Genomic DNA, 14,693 nt, shown 5'->3' with positions numbered 1-14,693 from the left:
TACTCCCAGTGATATTATCAAAATCAATAGCACTGGAGTTAGAGGGAGTGGTGAAGTTCATTCATCCCTGTGTTTTAATCTCAGGTGCATTGTCATTTTAAAGGAATATCTGCAAATCAAGTGCTAGTGAATTTTAGCTATCCAAACTGTTCTATATGTTGTTGTCAAAACTCTCTTTGTTACAACCTCAGAAGTGTCTGGGGAACGTAACAACAAGATTAGATATGGGTTGTGCCAGTAAAGAACCAACACAGTTCACACTACCTTCTCCTTTTACAATTTTCTTCCAAATAACCTGAAGGAAAGTTTTTCATTCTAGGGGTAAAAATTCAGACTCTGCAGTGTGTTTTTTTGTTATTTGTTTGTGGGACAGAGGCTGGCATTGATAGAGCTGGTATTTACTGCCCAGCTGTGATGAGGCCAAAGAGTCTGGAGATGTGCATAAACCACCCTGGTCAAGGATGACAGATTTCATCCCCCTGAAGGACATTAGTGAACCAAATGATTTTTGACAAAAAGCCAGTATCTTCAAGGCTGCCATTACTGATGCCAGCTTTTTGTTAAATTATTGCTCACTTACATGGATTTCCCAAGCCATCATTCTGAGGTTTAGAACATAGAAGAGTACAGCACAGGAACAGGCCCTTCAGCCCACGGTGTTGTGCCAAACTAATTAAACTAGTATTTAAATACCTAACTAAACTAATCCCTTCTGCCTACACAATGTCCATATCCTTCCATTCTCTGCACATCCATATGCCTATCTAAGAGCCTCATGAAAGCCTCTACCGTATCTGCCTCCACCACCACCCCTGGCAGCACATTCCAGGCACCCACCACTCTCTGTGTAAAAAACTTGCCCCGCACATCTCCTTTGAACTTACCCCTTCTCACTTTAAATGCCCTCTAGTATTAGAGTTTTCGACCCTGGGACAAAGATACTGGCTGTCTACCCTATCTATACCTCTCATAGTCTTATAAACCTCTATCAGATTCTCCCCTCAGCCTCCACCGCTCCAGAGAAAACAACCCAAGTTTGATCAACCTCTCCTTATAGCACATGCCCTCTAATCCAGGCAGCATCCTGGTGAACCTCTTCTGCACCATCTCCAAAGCCTCCACATCCTTCCTATAATGAGGCGACCAGAACTGAATGCAATACTCCAGATGTAGCCTAACCAGAGTTTTAGAGTTTTAGTTTACGTTCCTCTATCTTCTAGATTATCACTATGGTACTTTAACCACGATGTTACTGTACCATTTGTGTGTGCTGGGAGGTGATTACCATAAAATAACCTTAACCCAAGCATTTATTAGACGTCACTTTTTTTTTCATTTCTCTACACCTGGGCTTTGCTGGTAAAACCAGGATTTATTGCCAGTCCCTGATTGCCCTTGACAAGGAGGCAGTGAGTCACCTTCTTCAAACTCTGCAATCTTTCTTTCACAAAGTGTGTGCATCTCTGTGATATTTGTTCCCAAGACACGGAGGTTCAGAATTGTTACCTCCCACTTTCAAATATGCAGGAGAAATATGGGCTCATATGGTTGCTTACGAATAGAAGACCCACCTGGAGGAATTGTACGTGCAGGTACAGCAGATTACTTTTTTTCCGTTCAAGGGATGTGGCCTTTGCAGGCTGAGCCAGTGTTTAATTGAACATGCTTTGTTGCCCTGGAGAAGGTAGTGGTGAGCTGCCTTCTTGAACCGCTGCAGTACTTGAGGTGTGGGTGTACCCACAATGGTGTTAGGGGGAGAGTTCCAGGATCTTGATGCAGTGACAGTGAAGGGACAGTGACATATTTCCAAGTCAGGATGGTGTGTGACTTGAAGGGCAACTTCTAGGTGGTTGTGCTACCATGCTTATGCTGCCCTTGGCCTTCTAACTGATAAAGGCTGTGACTTTTGGAAGGTGTTGTCTAAGGAGTCTTAGTGAGTTGCTGCAGTCCATCCTGTGGATGGTACAAACTGCTTCTACTGTGCATCGGTGGTGGAGCGAGTGAATGGTTTGAACATGGGGTGCCTATTAGGTGGGCTGCTGTGATTAGGAAAGCAACTTATATGTTAGCCTTCATTGCAAGAGGTTTGGGTAGAAGAGTAAGGATGCAGCACTGCAAGTATATCAGGCCCTGGCGTGCATGGAGTGTTGTGTACAATGCTGGTCTCATTTCCTATGGAAATACATACATGCTAGAAAGGAAATGCGGACAAGTTTCACCAGACTGCTTCCTGGGATGGCAGGTCTGTCATATAGTCAGAGATTGAGTGGGTCGGGACTCTGTTTTCAAGATCTTGGAAGGATGAGAAATGACCTCATTGAAACATACAACAGATTTTAGTGGCAGATGTGGGGAGGACGTTCCACCCGTTCGAGAAGTCTAGAACTAGGTACACAGTCTCAGAATAAGGAGTAGGCCATTTAGGACTGAGATGCAGAGACATTTCATCACTCAAAGGGTGACGGATCTTTGGAATTCTCTGCTCCTGGGTATTATGGAGGCACAGTCAAAGCGTTTCTGGGTATTGGAGGGTATGGGGATGGAGCAGGACAATGTTGTTGAGATAGATCAGTCATGATCTTGTTGAATAGGGGAACATGTATCAGGGACTAAGTGGTCAACTCCTGCTGCTGTTTCTTTCTGTCTTTTGTTCTTATCCAAACGTGCGGTTGTAAATTTTCAAGACCAGATATGAACCGCAAAATAACCAATGAACATGACTGATGTTCTCCGATCAACTTAAGAGTGCAAATTGCATCAGCACTTGCTCGGGGAGTGATTGTAGCAAAAAGAACAAATAGGGAACTAAAAATTCCCTTGTGTAATACCGTTTCTTTTGGGCATTACAGATTGGGCAGGCACGGTAGTGTAGCGGTTAGCGTAACGCTATTACAGCGCCAACTGCAATTCCAACCGCTGTCTGTAAGGAGTTTGTACATTCTCCCCGTGTCTGCGTGGGTTTCCTCTGGGTGCTCCGGTTTCCTCCCACATTCCAAAGACGTACGGGTTAGGAAGTTGTGGGCATGCTATGTTGGCGCCTGAAGCGTGGCGACACTTGCGGGCTGCCCCCAGCACACTCTACGCAAAAAATGCATTTCACTGTGTGTTTCAATGTACATGTGACTAATAAAGAAATCTTATCTTATCTCATCAGAATCAGAATCAGGTTTATTATCACTGACGTATGTCATGAAATTTGTTGTTTAGCAGTAGCAGTACAGTGCAAGACATAAAGACATTAAAAACTTCTATATGTTACAAAAATAAATAAATAATACAGAAGAGGAATAATGAGGTAGTGTTCATGGGTTCATGGACCGTTCAAAAATCTTTGTGCACAAGTTCAATTGCTAATTAGAATTGCAACATTACTGAACGCTCTGTGCCTCTAGTTGCAGTCAGTCTTGACTTGATTGACTTGTTATAGAGTTTGGGATTGAATTTTGGAGCTGTCAGGATTGCAACAATATGCTCTTCTTACTGAAGTGAAACCTACTGTATTTATGAGAAGAAGTGGGTGCTGCAATAATGGACCTACAGTCCTCTGGCACAATCTGGAGCGGGCAGAGTATGTTGAAGGAGGAAGGAGAAGAGGAACTCTGGCCAGGAGGGCTTATCCTCAAGAGTCCTCCAGGATCAATCTCCTTACTACTCTGCTGAATCAGAATCGTATCAGGTTTATTATTTGTCACGAACCAGCAACAAAAGAAACACACTGAGCATGATTCAGTGTTAAAAACTATTTTATTAATCACTACTTATGATAATACGTAAAATAAAAGTAAAAATGTTAGTATGTTAGAATTCAAAAATGTTAAACCTCGAACGTTAACCCCAAAACTAAACTCTTTGTGTGTGTGTGTGGCAAAGTCCAAAACTCCCAGTTCCGGAATGGTTCTTAAAGTTCAGTTCCGCAAGCCATAAGGTGAAACATGAGCAAGGGCTTCTTCAACAACCACCGTTGTCTGAAGATAAAACGTAGACGTAGAGAAACATAACGAGAGTAAATACGAAATCCAAATGTTCCACGATGGAACCCAAACGACACTCCAGTGTTTACTTGGTAGTGACTGCCTCACCCCGAAAAGCATCCGAATCGTGGTCGTCCACACACAAATACCTGTTTCCTTCTACAGGTCAGCAACAAAGTGAACTCCACCGGATTACTTCCAACTTCCATACATGGATTTCAGTAGCAAACACAGTTATTGTTTCTCATCCATCGATAGAGAAAACAAGCAGGCTGGTGTCTCTCTCCCTTCTCTCTCTCTCTCTCTCCTTCTTCTCCTTCTGACTTCTTCAACAACATCATTACGTCTTTTATCTTCTATTAACGTAAGCACGCCCCACACACACATACACACACACTCTCTATCTTAAAGGGACTTTCACTGAGTCCGTAACATATCACTGTATTATATGACATGAAATTTGATGTTTTGTGGTAGCAGTACAGTGTACATGCATAAAAAGCTATAAATTACAAAATAAGTAAATAGTGCAAAAAAAAAGGAACAACGAGGTAGTGTTCATGGGGTCATGGACCGTTCAGAAATCTGATGGCGGAGGGGAGGAAGCTGTTCCTGATTCATTGATTATGGGTCTTCAGGCTCCTGTACCTCCTCCCTGATGGTAGTTACGAGAAGAGGGCATGTCCTGGGTGGTGAGGGTCTTCAGTGATGGATGCCACCTTCTTGAGGCACCACCTCTTGAAGGTGTCCTCAATGGTGGGGAGGGTTGTGCCCGTGATGGAGCTGGCTAAGTCTACAACCTCTTGCAATCCCGTGCATTGGAGCCTTCATACCAGGCAGTGATGCAACCAGTCAGAATGCTCTCCACTGTACATCTGTAGAAATCTGCAAGAGTCTTTGGTGACATACCAAATCTCCTCAAACTCCTAATGAAGTAGAGCCGTTGATGTGCCTTCTTCGTGATTGCATCAATGTGTGGGATACCTGAAGGCTAAGGCTTTCAAAAATGCCAGAAAATTTCTGAGAGCTCGCCCTCCAGGGATCTTGCCTACAGGCACCATTCAACCTGGTGTCCTGCACCCAAACAACCCTCTACACTGAAGGGAGTGCCTGTATCTGAGCTGGTGTTTGGACACGTAAGATTGAGTGGTTGGGCATGGTCTCCTCCCAGTTCCCCTTCCTCAGGCACCTGGGTCTGTGCAGCTGAGACTGTTTGGCCAGTTGAATGGAGGAAAGCACAAAAGTGAGATCATAGTGTGGGGAGCACCTGCACTCCTGCAGAACAAAAGAGCCTATGCAGTGGTGGGAGAGATGGGATGTGAGGGATTGCTTGTGTAGTTTTCCATGACTTACAATCCTCCCAACAATTAGATCTGTGGCTACTGACCCCATGTTCACTGGAACTTTCCTTTCCAGGCAACACAACCCGTGGAGACATGGTTGGGCCCTCTCCTGTCTGCTGACACCGATGACAGTTGTGCATCAAAATCAGTTAAAGAGAGAGGGAGGAGCATGAGCGAGTACATTAAGGCCCATGTGATGCATATTCCATGGATGAACAGCTCTGTGTGTGTGTTTGTGTCAGAGAGACAGAATGAGAGAGTTGAAACAGATTAGGTGGTGGTGAATGACATTGTTTCAGATGTGGTGTCTGGAGCAATGCATGAGCTTATTTGAGCCTTGGGATTTGTTGATGTGTTCAACAACGCTGAGTACACATGAGGCGATTCCACTTGTCCTGGCGCTTTAGGGCGATTCCGCTGCTCCCGATCTCGGGCGGACCTGAATGGGAGACGACAGAGTGCATGCAGACCTGAAAGGGTGATGGCCTAGCGGACCGTGTCGGGTGAACTGGGTGCAGGCATGGACAGATCGAAGGGGGCAACTAATGCGCAGCAGTTGTGGGCCGCAGGGTGAAGCAGGGAGAGCGGGGTGATTGGAAGGGGATCAGGCAATGTGAAGAGGCACAGGGCGACGATCCAGCAGGGCAAGGCATGAACGGGCTGAGAAGGCAGAGCGAAGCGGGAGCGAAATGCGAGGGCGGCGAGGTCGCGGGCGGCAGCAGGCTGATCCGCCGTGGGTGTGGCAAAGTGGGTGCGGACCCGGCAGGGCAGGACTCAGGCGGACCTGGGAGGGAGAAGGCGGCTCAGGCGGACCTGGGAGGGAGACGCCAGGATGGATGCGGACCTGAAAGGGTGATGTCCCAGCGGACCGTGTAGGGCGAACCAGCCGCAGGGATGGACAGAGCGAAGGGGGCAACTGACAAAGGAAGGGAGGAAGAGGGCAGAGGCCAGAATAAGAAGGTCAGGGGAGGGGGAGGAGCACAGGCTGGCAGGTGATAGGTGAGTTCTGGCTTCTGCCCTCTTCCTTTCCAGTCCTGATGAAAGGTCTTGACCCGAAATGTCGACTATTTATTTCCCTCCATTGATGCTGCCTGACCTGCTGAGTTCCTCTAGCATTTTGTGTGTGTTGAGAAAGGCACACCAGACTGGTTCTTCAATTATCCGTATAATGTTACACAAATCCAGTAATGCAACTGATAAAAAAAGTCGAACACGATTTGATCAAAATTGATGAATTTGCTGAGGAACAGCAAGAAAAGAGCAGAGGCCAGCAGAGTCAGAGTCTAATGAGAATGAGGACAAGATTTACATGGGGATTCTTCATTGGTTGGAGTCCAATGTCCAGAGGTGTACCAGATACTCATTGTCCGTAGCTAGCAGGCAGGAACCAGGCAGCTATAACACCTTGGAGAAATCAAAATTTTAAACAATACTCCTGATGTGGTCACACCAAAGCCCCAGGTAAATGCAGCAAGTCTTTCTTTACAAATGCTATTTCCCATCCTAATTTCTTGCTCATCTAATTGATTCAGATATGAGAAGGCCTCAAAATCCTTTGCATTTTAATAAATATTCAGTTTTTCCATTCTTCCTCCCAAGGAGAATAATTTCACACTTCTGGCATTGTGCTCCATCTGCCACCTTCTTGCCCAAGCACTTACCCAGCCCGAGGGAGACACAAGAGACTGCGGATGCTGAAATCTGGAGCAATAAGCAATGTGCTGGAGGAACTCAAGTGGGTCGAGCAGCATCTGTGGGAGGGGGAAGGAATTGTCGACATTGCAGGTGCTGATGTGGGTTTCAACCCGAAATGTTAACAATTCCTTGGCTCCCACCTGATGCTGCTCGACCTGCTGAGTTCCTTCAGCAGACTTTTTGTTACTTACCGATCCACATCCCTATGCATTCTTCATTTACACCGTCCCCAGATATTTATTATCGATTATCAGCTCTTTCACCAGCTTCCTGTTTGTCATTTAACCTTCTCCTTCCTTCTAGCCTTCTCCCCTTCTCCTCTTCTCACTATTTTGAAGCTTTGTTTATCTCTAATGGTTCCCACTTTTGATGAAGGGTCATTGACCTGAAATGTTTCTCTCTCCGCAAGTGCTGCCTACCCTACTGTGTATTTTCAGCATTTTATTTCATATTTCCAGCATCTGCAGTAAATTGCATTCGCAACCAACGTATTTTAGAAACAAAATAATCTCTCCTACAGCCTCTCATAATTGTTATCAGTTGCATTCAAATTCCCACATCATTAAGATAATCACATACTGACAAAGAATGAATAACTGATTACAGGCCCTTCTTTGGCTGAAGTAATTATAATCTTTCAAATTGTAAGTAGAGGCTTTTTTTTACTGAACTGCTTAAAATAGGCATGGTGCTTAGTACGAGCTTCATAATTGGACTTTTTTGGAAACAGTATATGTCTCTCGTACTGGAAAATTGTTAATAATTTAAACTTACAAACTTCATTAAACAAAAGGAAAGCTTACAATGTAAGATCAGCATGACTTTTCTTGCACAGGGGCAGTGGGGATCAAATGGGGGCAGCCTACAGATGAAGGCTAGTGGGCATATACCCGGGGCATTGTCCGACCTGAGTTAAAGCTTGTCTGAGGTGCCCAGGAGAACAGAGCTCACAAACAGCCTTGCATGAAGCCTGGAGCCCATCCTTTCTCAGCTTGGATGATTTGGCCGGCTTCATATCAACAGTCATGGATCCAGTCTCTATGTGGGACGAGCTGGAGCCAGAGACGTTGCTAAGGAAAGAGACGTGGCTGTGGTCAACACCTTATCAAAGACAACTTGTTTTGCCACCACTGCCAAGCCACCAGTTGCCAGCCATCCCGCCACCCCAAAATGGTGCTGGTCACAGTGAGTCGGTGCAATCTGAGCTGGGTCCAGAGCTGAGCGCACTCATCCTTGACAGCTATCCCAACGTTCCTCCCTGGGATGGTCAACCATCCATTAGCCTGGCCGCAGCCACTGATGGAAATGTGAACAGCAGAGCAGGCAAAGATACAGAGAGGTGGTAGGCAACAAGAGGATGCACCAGAATTTGAGTCCTGACAACGTTCTTGTAAACCTTCTTTGCACTGTTTCCAGCTTGATGCTGAATGAGTTAAAGTTTCTTCAGTGTCCTTAGAGTGGCGTTCATAGAGACCAATTCCTGGCCTGCTTCTTGTAAAGGACTGAAGCGAGATCAGGGGTTAACTAATGTGTGCTTCTGAAACAATTCAGGCAACCAGGGTAATAATTGGCTGAGGCAGGTCTCTAAATGGCCGACAGTGCCAGAATATTGAACATAGGGACAATGTTAATGCTGTTAGGGAGATGTTAGATTTCTTCTTAGAAATAGACAATGGCAGACATAATGGAAACACATCACTGCTGTTGTTGACAAGGTCTGGCTACAAGTGGGCAGGATTTGCCTGCTGCCCTCTACCCAAGGGAGATGAATCACCCTCCTCTCTCAGTCTGGTGCCTCTGTGAATTTGTGCCTGCAATGATGAGCAGCAAATTGCAAGAATTGGCTCACCTTAGCTGTTATCTGGAAAGGCACAGAGCTTAACGAGTTCAGGCCTTCAATGACCTCTCCCCCTCACCAAGAGCAGTCCAGGCAGGGGCCTATGGCTGTTGCAGTTTACAGGTCTTAACAGTCACTTGTTTTAAAAACCTTGAATTCCCCATACAATGCTCATCGGATGGAAGGTGATGGGAACATAGTCCTGGAAGGCTCTTGGAGGATGGGTCCATCCGGACAGAGCCCTCCTCTCTTTTCGCCTTCAGGCCCTTGCCTATTTCTGGTTTTGCCGACTGCAATATTGGTGAGTTTCTGCATAAGTTGCAGAAATTCACTACATTGGCTCAGAGAAATACACATTCATCATCCAAACAGGAATCAAGTTATCACCCTACAACTAAATTGTCCATCCCAAAAGGTGTGGTGCTCTTTACCTCGCCAAGTGAAAAAGATACCTGTGTCTCTGCCACTCCCGAATTGCAGCTCCTTAGACAAGATACAGCGGAGTCCATCCTCAACAACCCTGCAAGGCATTGCTTTTATTAGCAAAGACACCTCTGCTTGCTGTTCAGATTTGATTAATGCATATGGTTCAATTTGTCAGGATGGGCATCAGTTAAGTGTTGCATTGATTCTGTATTGGATATCATTTCCAGGAGGGAAGAAGCCTATAATGAGGATTAGGCTAATTGCTGTAAAGGTAGAGACCAAGACACCTCCTCACTCGATTCCTGTCTGGATGATGAATTGGTCTTTCTCCGAGCAAATGTGGCCAGTGGCAGCAAGTCATGCAGAAACTTACGAATATTGTTGGGCAAGTAAAGCTGGCCAGTACCTGCCACACAGCTCCACAATTTATGGAATGAAAGGTTGTGTCAGGTTGATTTTAATGTTGTGTTCGAATGCATTTTCTACCATTTCCTTGGATCTGTTGGGCACTGAAGATCGCATCAGTTGTCCCATGAGGTGGTGTGAATTCACGCTGAGATTTTGGCATGATTTCCTGCACAGGAGGAAGGAGACAGTTCAAGAGAAAACACTAAGAAACTTTCCATCAGTGGGTGGCAGGGAAATACCTAGATAGTTTACACACACCAATTGGTCTTCCTTAGAGTCATAGAGTCATACAGCACAGAACCAGGCCCTTTGGTCCATGCCAGCCAGGATTCCCATCAAAGCTAGTCCCATTTGCCCATGTTTGGCCCATATCCCTCTAAACCATTCCTATCCATGTACCTGCCCAACTGTCTTTTAAAAGTTGTTATGGTAGCACTTCCTCTGGCAGCTCCTTCCATATTCTGACCACCCTCTGGGTGAAATGGTTGCCCCTCAGGATCCTATTGAATCTTTCCCCTATCACCTTAAGCCTATGCCCTCTAGTTCTTGGTTCCCCAACCCTGGGAAAAAGACTGTGCATATTGACCTTATCTATGCCCCCCATGATTTTATACACCTCTGTAAGATCACCCCTCGTTCTCCTATGCTCCAATGAAAAATGTACCAACATTCTCAACCTTTCTCCATAACTCGGTCCCTTGAGTCCTGGCAATATCCTTGTAAATCTCCTCTGCACTCTTTCCAGCTTAATGGCATCTTTCCTTCTTGGCGAGAGCAAGCATTTTGGCAGTCCCCGTGTCTCCTGGAACCTTCAGGCCAGTTGCTCACAGCCAGCGTTGAAGACTTTAGTCAGTGTATCATCAGGTCCTGTGGAGTTGTTGTTCTTGATTTGTAAGACAACACATCTTACTTCTTCAATGATAAGGAGTGGGGAGAAATTCTCATTCAAGATGCTTAGGTAAAACCTTAGTTCTACCTTTCATCTAGGTGAAATACTGCAGATGCTGAAAATCTGAAACAAAAATAGAAAATGCTTTGAATATTCAGAAAGTCAGGTATCATCTGTGGAGGAAGCAGCAGGATTAATGTTTCAGGTCAATGACCTATCATTAGAATCATTTGTTTAATGTTTCAGATCAACGACTTTGCTCTCCACAGATGCTGACTGACCTGGGTAATATTTTCAGCATTTTCTGTTTTTTTCTCTTGTTTTAATAACCTTATTTTCTGGTCTGTCATTGTTACATTGAAATTTATATGCTTCCTTTGTTACCATGCATACAACACTACCGAGCCATCAGCTCAAGGAATTCAAGGGGGATAGGGGGATATCTTACGACTGGAGGAGCAATTATCACAAATCTTCCAAGTGACAACCTAGTCCAAAGTCCCTTGGTAAAAGGCTTTCTTCAAGCCTGGATCAATCTTCCTCCTTGCTTTGTCCCAGCAGAAATGATTCCATTCCTATTTATATAAACAAGGTAATTAGTATTCTTGTTTTATTTTGCAGGAGCAGGAGTTGGCTATCTGGCACCACAAGGCTGCTCTGCCATTCATCAAGATTATCTTTTATCTTTATCTTTATTTCTTTATTTGTCATTGTACTGTTGCAACAACAACACAACGAGATTACGATGGCACTCCCTTGCCTAATAAAAACCAAAACAGTAAATTGATAAGAGCAATTATAACTATAAAATAAAACAAACATACTTACGCAAATATAAAGTATAAAAAAAAGGCAGTGTGCAAATGAACCATGATAATCAGCAGCATATCAATATCAATATATTAAATAACACCATGATGAGTCCAGCCGGTGAAGGGGGGAAGACATAGTATGTGTGTGTATGTATGTATAGGAGGTGTCAGTCCACGTTCAACAATTTAACAGCTTTGGGAAAAAAGCTGTGTTTCAGTCTTGTAGTGTGTGCATGTATTGTCCTGTATTGCCTACCAGAGGGGAGTAGTTTAAAAAGGTAGTGAGCAGGGTGAGCTGGTTCTTGAATGATGTTTAAAGCCCTGCTCCGACATCGAGCCTGATAGATGTCCTCCAGTGATGTTTTGGGCCGTCTTGATGACCCTCTGCAGAGCCTTCTGCTCCTTCCTAGTGCAGCTGGCATACCAAGCAGTAATGCTGTATGTCAGGATGCTCTCCACCGCACACCGGTAGAAGTTCACCAGAATGTTCTGAGACAGTCTGGCTCTCCTCAATTTCCTCAAAAAGTATAGGCGTTGCTGTGCCTTCCTAATGACAACTGAGGTGTGTATTGCCCAGGAAAAGTCCCTGGTGATGTATGCCTCCAGGAATTTAAAACTGGCTGATGTTCTACCTAAGCTCCATTTTCCAGCACAAACCCTATAATCACTTGATTCCTTTAGTATCTACAAACTTATCAATCTCCATTTTCAATGAACTCAATGTTTGAGTTACCACAGCACTCCTCAATAAAGAATTCCAACAATTCACCACTCTCTAATGAAGATGTCGGCCTAGATTTATATTTCCTCCTCGTGTTCAAGGTCTGTGACCCCTGGTTCTAGACGCCTCAGCCAGGAAGACCTCCTCCCTGCATCCAGCCTGTAAGTGTCTTAGAAACGAAGCAAGCAGGAGCAGGAATAGGCTATTGGGTCCCCTGGCCTATTTTACCATTTGGTATGATCGTGGTAGATCATCCACTTCAATACCTTGTTTCTGCCTTCTCCCCATATCCTAAGAAATGCATTTACCTCCTTCTTGATTATATTTAATGACTTGGCCTCCATCGCTTTCTGAGGTAGAAAAAATCCACAGAGTCATAACCCTCTGGGTGAAGAAATTTCTCCTGAACCTAGTTCTAAATGGCCTATTCTGTGTTTTCAGGCATTGACCCCTGGTTCTAGACTCCCCAGCCATTGGGAACATCCACTCTGCATCTAGCCTGTCCAGTTCTGTTAATAAGTTTCTGTGACATCCCCTCTCAGTCTTCTAAACTCCAGTGAATACAGACCTAATCAACCCAATCTCTCCTCATGTGCCAGTCCTCTTATCCCAGGAATTAGTCCAGTAGATCTCTGCTGCACTCCCTCCAAGAAAACCATCAAATGGAATCCAAACCATCACCCAATTCCAGATGGGGTCTCTCCAAGGCCCTGAACAGCAGCAGCAAGTCATCCTTGCTCTACTCACATCTTCTTGCATATAATTTCCCTTCCTACTTGTTGCACGTCACTGCTTGCTTTCAGCAGCTGGTGTACAAGAATACCCAGATCTCACTGCAACTCCTGCCTTCCTAGTCTATCACCATTCAGATAATTTGTCTTTCTAGAACTCACATTTATCCACGTCATCCAGTTCCTGCCATGTATTTGCTTACTACCAAACTCTTGGGAATACCTGCCTAGCCAACTCAATCTCTCCTCATATGGCAACCTCACCATCCCTGAAACAAGTCTGGGGAACCTTCGCTTCACTCCTTCTATGGCAGGTGCATCCTGAGACAAGAGACCAAAAATGTACACAATGCTGCAGGTGTAGTCTCTTGTGTGTCTGTATAATTGTAGGTGGGCACCCTTACCCCTGAAACCCCTCACCATCCGGGACATGCCCTCTTCTTGTGACTGCCATCAGAGAGGAGCTACAGGAGCCTGAAGACCCACACTCAATGTTTCAGGAACAGCTTCTTTCCCTCCACCATCGGATTTCTGAATGGTCCATGAACCCATGAACACTACCTCATTGTTCTTTTTATTGCACTTTTTATTTATTTTTGTAATTTATAGTCATTTTTATGTCTTTATACTGTACTGCTGCCACAAAACAACAAATTTCATGTCAGTGAAGTCAGTGAAAATAAATTTGATTCCGATTCTGATTCTGAATCTGAACAAATCTTCTCATAATAAAGGGCAACATATTACTTACTTTCCTAATTTCCTGCTGCATATGAACATTGACTTGCTGTGACTTGTGTACAAGGACACCCAAGTCCCTTTGAATATCAACATTACCCAATCTCGCACCATTTTATAAATACACTGCTCTTTTGTTTTATGCACCAGGGAACTTCACATCTTTCCATATTACCTTCCATCTGCCTTGTTCTCATTAACTCGCTTAATTTTTCTATAACCCCCTTGAAACCTCTATACATCCTTCTTCTTACAAACAGTCCCACCCAGTTTTCCCTCTGTAATACATTGAAGCCTGCAGCAGGTGGGATAGAAGTTCTGCTGCTGCGTCACTATTTGGTGTTAGGTGATGCAGTAAGTTGAAGGACCCTGATAAGGGGTGGCAGAGTAAGAACTTGACTCAGTTCTACTCATGCCATTGTCAGCAAACTTCGAGCAGAGCCCATAACTTTGAAGGAGGCAGAGTCAATAAGGGCGTGTGGGTGAGTGTGGGTAGCCTGATCGGGTGGTGGTGGGGATGGGGATGGGGTGGGGATGGTTGTGGGGGGATGGTGGTGTGGGTGGGTTTGGGATGATGGTGGTGATGGAGTTTGTGGTGAGGGGCTAGGGGTGGGGATGATGGTCAGTGGGTGTGGGTTAGTCAATGTGGTGGGGTGTGGATGGCAGTGTGGGTGGGGTGTGGGTGCGGTGAGGATAGTGGTGTGGGTGGGGTGTGGATAGTTGTGTGGTTGGGGTGTGGATGGCAGCGTGTGTGGGGTGTGGATGATGGTGTGGGTGGGGTGTGGATAGTAGTGTGGATGGGGTGTGGGTGGGGGTGTGTGTGGGGTGTGGGTGGGGGTGTGGGTGGAGTGTGGATAGTGGTGTGTGTGAGGTGTGGGTGGGGGTGTGGGCAGGGGTGTGGGCAGAGTGTGGATGGGGGTGTGGGTGGGGTGTGAATGGGCATGTGGGTTGTGTGTGGGTGGCAGTGGGTGGGTCATAGCTGGGTTGTGGACGGGGTGGGTGGGTCAGAATGGGTGGGGTGTGGATAGGGGTGTGGGTGGGCTGTGGATGGGGTGTGGACAGTGGTGGGTGGGTCAGAGGTGGGGTGTGGATGGGGTGGGTGGGTCAATGTGGGTAGTATGT

The sequence above is a fragment of the Pristis pectinata genome, chromosome 1 (assembly GCF_009764475.1).
Source record: "Pristis pectinata isolate sPriPec2 chromosome 1, sPriPec2.1.pri, whole genome shotgun sequence".
Taxonomy (NCBI): domain Eukaryota; kingdom Metazoa; phylum Chordata; class Chondrichthyes; order Rhinopristiformes; family Pristidae; genus Pristis; species Pristis pectinata.
The sequence above is the reverse complement of the archived record's forward strand: the minus strand, read 5'-3'. Positions refer to the sequence as shown.